The 6,878-nt window shown below is 44.4% G+C and overlaps 1 long non-coding RNA gene across 1 annotated transcript in view; it reads left to right on the plus strand.

Annotated features, from left to right (window-relative positions):
* The first annotated feature begins 1,161 nt into the window (after nucleotides 1–1,161).
* Nucleotides 1,162–6,878, plus strand: part of LOC116528644 — a 13,500-nt gene continuing 7,783 nt past the window's right edge. The window contains exons 1-2 of the long non-coding RNA XR_004259130.1: nucleotides 1,162–1,251; nucleotides 6,339–6,461. This is a non-coding gene — a long non-coding RNA (uncharacterized LOC116528644). The remainder of the gene's footprint in view (nucleotides 1,252–6,338; nucleotides 6,462–6,878) is intronic.

The raw sequence follows: 6,878 nt of genomic DNA on the forward strand, positions 1-6,878 counted from the left end.
TTTGAGACAGAGTCTTGCTCTGTCGCCAGGCACCAGGCTGGGGTGCAGTGGCGCAACCTCGGCTCACTGCAACCTCTGCCTCCCAGGTTCAAGCAATTCTCCTGCCTCAGCCTCCCTAGTAGCTGGGACTACAGGCACATGCCACCACGCCCAGCTAATTTTTGTATTTTAGTAGAGACGGAGTTTCACTGTGTTGGCCAGGATGGTCTCAATCTCCTGACATTGTGATCCGCCCTCCTCAGCCTCCCAAAGTGCTGGGATTACAGGCATGAGCCACTGCACCTGGCCGAGCCCAGCTTTTATATTTTATAAATGTGTCACTTAAACCTGGGAAAATATTACATTGGATTTTCCTCTCTTCACTGGAAAATGTATGTGGCCTGGATACTTTCTCTGCTTCCTAATTATCTCCCCAGCTTTATTTTTATTATTTTATGGGATTTAGAGGAAATCACATGGCGCCCATTAACTATATGTTCATCCTCCTGGAAATCCCTGAACCTCATGGCAATAACCAGAATGGAGCTTTCTCAATCCACACACTCATTGCATTAAAGAGAGCATTTTATGTAACAATTGAGACCATATTCCACTTAATATATAATATGAATGCAGTGGCCAGCCATGCAGAATTTTGAAGAACATTTAATTTTTTTCTGAGGGAATGGAGTCTGAAATAAAAAAAATAAAGAACGTTTAATTTTTTTATATCAAGTCCTATGGCTTCACAATTACATCCCAAAGTTTGGTTTGGAAACTGTGGTCATGGTGAAATGGAAGATATACGTTTTCTTACTTGAAAGGGCTCTGGCACATGTGGACTGAAAAGGCATGTTGATTCCACCAACGAGTGCAGTGTTTGTTTTCTTCAAAGGGATCTCAGGGCTTCAGAACAACTCCCACTGTTGTTGCCCTTTAGGTAAAAATTTAAAGATCAACCTCTCAACACCAACCAATTTTTTTAAATCTGAAATTAAGCAAATGTGTTTTCAGCTTTAATTTTAGTTGAGAAGTGGATCTGTTAAGGAGTGTTTACGCTGCTCTTTCTCCAAGTGAAACATGCATAGAGAAAAAACACAGCCTTCACACTCTGATCTTCAAAGAGTTAACATCTTGAAAGCTAACCAGAACTGGATTAACTCCTCTGTTAACAAGCCAGAAGGACAAGAGGATTGGAACCTAGATTACCAAAGGACACCAGAACATTGAGAGAAAAGAAATAGCAAGAGCTATCTGGAGCAAGCAAGAACTGTAAGTTTCTAGCTGATGCATATTTATAGTTTCCTATGTCTTTCCTAGGGGTGTTTTTGAGAAGAATGAAACAAGTTTATTCTTTTCTTTTTTTCTTTTTTTTTTTTTTTGAGACAGAGTCTCACTCTGTCACCCAGGCTAGAGTGCAGTGGTGTTATCTCTGCTCACTGCAACCTCTGCATTCCAGGTTCAAGCAACTCTTCTGCCTCAGCCTCCCGAGTACCTGGAACTACAGGCACACACCACCATGCCCAGCTAATTTTTGTATTTTTAGTAGAGACAGGGTTTCACCATGTTGGCCAGGCTCGTCTCGAACTCTTGACCTCAGGTGATCCACCCGCCTCGGCCTCCCAAAGTACTGGGATTACCGGCGTGAGCCACCATGCCTGGCCCAGTTTATTTATTTTATATTGTACCGCCAGTCTCCCAGGCATCCAGCACAACATTACCAAATCATCTTTAATCCAGTCACCCTTCTAACTCTATCCCACATTCAACCAGTTGTCAAATCTTTTGATTCTCCTTCCTCACTATGTTCATGATCCATCCTATTCTTCTATCCTCCTACTTCCATCTTTCCCTAGTTCAAGACCGCTTGCCTAAATTATCGCAATATCCTCTTAACACTGTCCTCTCCCCAATTTCCAAATCACTAATAATAGATGAATCTTCCTAAAGCTCTTCCAAAGCTCTAATTCTATTGCTCTTATGCTGAGAAATGTATCCACTGTCTGCAGAATGAATAAAACTCCTTTTCAAATCAATTAATTAATTTTTAAAGTACAATTTCCATTTTATTTTTCTCCAGAGAACACTCATCTTCAGTCTTTTAAGGACTCAGCTCCTTACATGGATTTTGGTGGAGGTCATGGGGCAGTACCCGCAGGTCTAAATCAGGGTGGGGGTGTTCTGTCCTTTTGGGCTTCGTGAGATAGATTTCTGACTACTTTGCTGTGAATTGCACAACTCACACAGTAATGCAGCTTCACATAGAGCTTGGGAAGTATGTACGCATCGAAGACGCTCGCTTCAGAAATGTCCTTAACTGCTGCAGCCTCCATTATGTTTCAAATGACGAATTTCTTAATGGCCTTGTTCTTGGGTACGAATCAGGCACAGTTCATGCACCGAATAGGCTGCACATGGCTGCAGCTCTTTTGGGCACAACTGTTGTTCCTTCTTTTCTTTGTCATCTTGAAGGCACGAACCAGAGAGAGCTAATTAATTAATTTTTAATTGACAATTTGAAATTGTGTATATTTATTGTGTAAAATTTGTTGCTTTGAAATATGTATCTATAGCAGAGAATGGCTACCTTGGGCTAGTTAACATATATATTACCTCATATACTCATCAATTTTTTGTGTTTGATGAAAACACTTAAAATCTACTTTCTGGCCCGGCATGTGGTCTCATACCTATAATCCCAGCATTTTGGGAGGCTGAGGCGGGTGGATCACTTGAGATCAGGAGTTCGAGACCAGCCTGGCCACTATGGTGAAACCCTGTCTCTACTAAAAATACAAAAATTAGCTGGGCATGGTGGTTTGCGCCTATAATTGCAGCTGCTTGGGAGACTGAGATATGAGAATCACTTGAACCCTGGAGGCAGAGGTTGCAATGAGCTGAGATTGCGCCACTGCACTCCAGCCTGGGCGACAGAGTGAGACCCTGTCTCAAAAAAATAATAATCAGAGTAAAGGGAACTGGCTACAAAATTTAAATTGCTTGCCCAATGTTACAGAGTGTAAAAAAGAAAAAAAGAAGCCATGAGCAGCATCTCACACCTGTAATCCCAGCACTTTGGGAGGCCACGGTGGGTGGATCACGAGATCAGGAGTTCAAGATCGGCCTGACCAACATGGTAAAACCCCATCTCTACTAAAAATACAAAAATTAGCCAGGCATGGTGGCACATTCCTGTAATCCCAGCTACTCTGGAGGCTGAGTCATAAGAATCGCTTGAACCTCATCTCTAGTAAAAATAGAAAACTTAGGCCAGGCACAGTGGCTCACGCCTGTAATCCCAGCACTTTGGGAGGCCGAGGCGGGTGGATCATGAGGTCAAGAGATCGAGACCATCCTGTCCAACATGGTGAAACCCCGTCTCTACTAAAAATACAAAAATTAGCTGGGCTTTTGGCACATGCCTGTAGTCCCAGCTACTCTGGAGGCTGAGACAGAAGAATCGCTTGAACCTAGGAGGCGGAGGTTGCAGTGAGCCGAGACTGTGCCACTGTGCTCTAGCCTGGTGACAGAGCAAGACTCCATCTCGCCGGGCGCGGTGGCTCAAGCCTGTAATCCCAGTACTTTGGGAGGCTGAGGCGGGTGAATCACGAGGTCAAGAGATCGAGACCATCCTGGTCAACATGGTGAAACCCCGTCTCTACTAAAACTACAAAAAATTAGCTGGGCATGGTGGCGCGTGCCTGTAATCCCAGCTACTCAGGAGGCTGAGGCAGGAGAATTGCCTAAACCCGGGAGGCGGAGGTTGCGGTGAGCCGAGATCGCGCCATTGCACTCCAGCCTGGGTAACATGAGTGAAACTCCGTCTCAAAAAAAAAAAGACTCCATCTCAAAAACAAACAAACAAAAAAATTAGCTGGGCATGGTGGCACATGCCTGTAATCCCAGCTACTAGGGAGGCTGAGGCAAGAGAATTGAGCTGAGATCGCACCATTGCACTTCAGCCTGGACAACAAGAGCAAAACTCCATCTCACACACACACAAAAAAGACTGTGACATTAGAAAGATTCTCTCCATTTATTGTGATTTTTAAAAATGGAACATTATAGAACAGGGTATAAATGATTCAATTCAAGTTAAATAGACTGGAAAGCAGATCAATACAATGTTTATATTTTCTCTAGGTGATAGAATTTCTTCAATGTACCTTTTGCTTTCTTTATATTTCTGTCTGTTCAAAATAAGCTCGTGAACACCCTTCTTTAGTTGACAAGTCAAGCTAGCTTCAACACAAAGGGATAATTTGTTGTATAGGACACAGGACTCCACTGTAGAGCCTAAGGTAGGAACAGAGCCAGATAGTGACATTTATGGAAATAGGGAAAGACTGGGAAATAATCAGACTGTTAAGTTAAATTACAATTCCTGTTTGGGAAAGGTGAGTTTTAGATGTCTAGTAGCCATGCAGAAATGTTTAAAAAACTGGAATTTGTACAAATCTGAAAGTTAAGGCTAGAGACCTAATTTTTTCTTTTCCAAGAGGGAGTGTTGCCCAGGCTGGAGTGCTGTGGTACTATCTCAGCTCACTGCAACCTCCACCTCTTGGGTTCAAGCTATTTTCCTGCCTCAGCCTCCTGAGTAGCTGGGATTATAGGCACACGCCACCATGCCTGGCTAATTTTTGTACTTTTAGTAGAGATGGTGTTTCACCATGTTAGCCAGGCTGGTCTCGAACACCTGACCTCAGGTGATCTGCCCACCTCAGCCTCCCAAAGTACTGGGATTACAGGCATGAGCCACCTTGCCCAGACTTTTTTGTTTTGAGACGGAGTTTCACTCTTGTTGCCCAGGCTGGAGTGCAACGCTGTGATCTCGGCTCACTGCAACCTCAGCCTCCCAGGTTCAAGCAATTCTCCTGCCTCAGCCTCCTGAGTAGCTGGGATTACAGGCACATGCCACCGTGGCCAGAAAATTTGTGTATTTTTAGTAGAGAACGGGGTTTCACCATGATGGCCAGGCTGGTCTCGAACTACTAACCTCAGATGATCCACCTGCCTCACCCCCAAAGTGCTGGGAATAGAGGTGTGAACCACTGCTCCTGCTGAGATGTAAATTTTGGAGACAAAATTGGAAAAGACTGGGATCAAGAACAGAATGCTTTAAGAACTTTTTTTTTTTTTTTTTTTTTGAGACAGAGTTTCGCTCTTGTTACCCAGGCTGGAGTGCAATGGCGCGATCTCGGCTCACCGCAACCTCTGCCTCCTGGGTTCAGGCAATTCTCCTGCCTCAGCCTCCTGAGTAGCTGGGATTACAGGCACACGCCACCATGCCCAGCTAGTTTTTTGTAGTTTTAGTAGAGACGGGGTTTCACCATGTTGACCAGGATGGTCTTGATCTCTTGACCTCGTGATCCGCCCGCCTCGGCCTCCCAAAGTGCTGGGATTACAGGCTTGAGCCACTGCGCCCGGCCGCTTTAAGAACTTTTTGACTCATTTCAGCCCCTCAGTGTCATTCTCTCTCTTGTTCGTTCATTATTCTTTTCATACACTCAATATTTATTTATTGAGTACTTGTTGTATGCCAATAACTGTTGGATACTGCATCTATAGAGGTAAACAAGATAAACCATTTTTCTGCCTTAAAAGTCATTATGGCCAGGTACGGTGGCTCATACCTGTAATCCCAGCACTTTGGGAGGGTAAGGTGGGCAGATCACCTGAGGTCAGGAATTCAAGGCCAGCCTGACCAACATAGTGAAACCCAATCTCAAAAATAAAAAAAAATTAAAAAGTCAGCTGGGCATGGTGGCTCATGCCTGTAATCCCAGCACTTTGGGAGGCTGAGGCGGGCGGATCATGAGAGGTCAAGAGATCGAGACCATCTTGGCCAACATGGTGAAACCCTGTCTCTACTAAAAATACAAAAATTAGCTGGGCGTTGTGGCACACGCCTATAGTCCCAGCTTTATTTTCAACCTTCTGTGAGAGAGAATCTGATTGGTCCAGCTTGGTCCAGCGAGCAACAACTTCAGGGACTGGGTTATAGAGTATAAACTGATTCCTGGGGAGTCAGTTGCTGTAATTTGAGTGGAGAGAGGGATAGAGGCCTATTTCACAGAGAAAAGGGAGGGTCATTTCTTCCAGGCTGAGCAGACACTTAAAAAATGATCCAAAAATATATCGATCAATTCCATAATCATAAAACCTGATTTTCATTTTAAATAAAGTCATTACTGCTGAACACTTGTTCTTACTCTCTAGTATAGAGTTGTCTACCCTACCACAAGGATGACTCTGACATGTCATATACCATCATGAAAGTGCTGAGAAATTCCTGCTACAAGTTATGTACAGTTTTCAGAAAGTTGCATGTAATTGACTGAATTTTTCCTTTATTTCAGTGTCCTCTGGGATCTCTTACAGTTTGGGAACAGAGATCATGTTACATTTGGTGGACCCTACATCAGGAGACTTGCCAGTTAGAGACATAGATGCAATACCTCTGGTGCTACCCACCTCAAAAGGTAACCCCCCATGCCTGAGGATGGACACCTTTTAGAATTAAAAGAACTCTCAATCATTGTGGGACACCTTGCTAGTCTTCACAGAGACTGACTGACTTTCAGCTCTTTTCTTCAATCTTCTGTTTTTTTTTTTTTGGGACGGAGTTTCGCTCTTGTTACCCAGGCTGGAGTGCAATGGCGCGATCTCGGCTCACCGCAACCTCCGCCTCCTGGGTTCAGGCAATTCTCCTGCCTCAGCCTCCTGAGTAGCTGGGATTACAGGCACGCACCACCAGGCCCAGCTGATTTTTTGTATTTTCAGTAGAGACGGGATTTCACCATGTTGACCAGGATGGTCTCGATCTCTTGACCTCGTGATCCACCCACCTCAGCCTCCCACAGTGCTGGGATTACAGGCTTGAGCCACCGCGCCCGGCC

The sequence above is a fragment of the Sapajus apella genome, unplaced genomic scaffold, assembly GCF_009761245.1.
Source record: "Sapajus apella isolate SASKATOON/1434 unplaced genomic scaffold, GSC_monkey_1.0 scaffold59, whole genome shotgun sequence".
Taxonomy (NCBI): domain Eukaryota; kingdom Metazoa; phylum Chordata; class Mammalia; order Primates; family Cebidae; genus Sapajus; species Sapajus apella.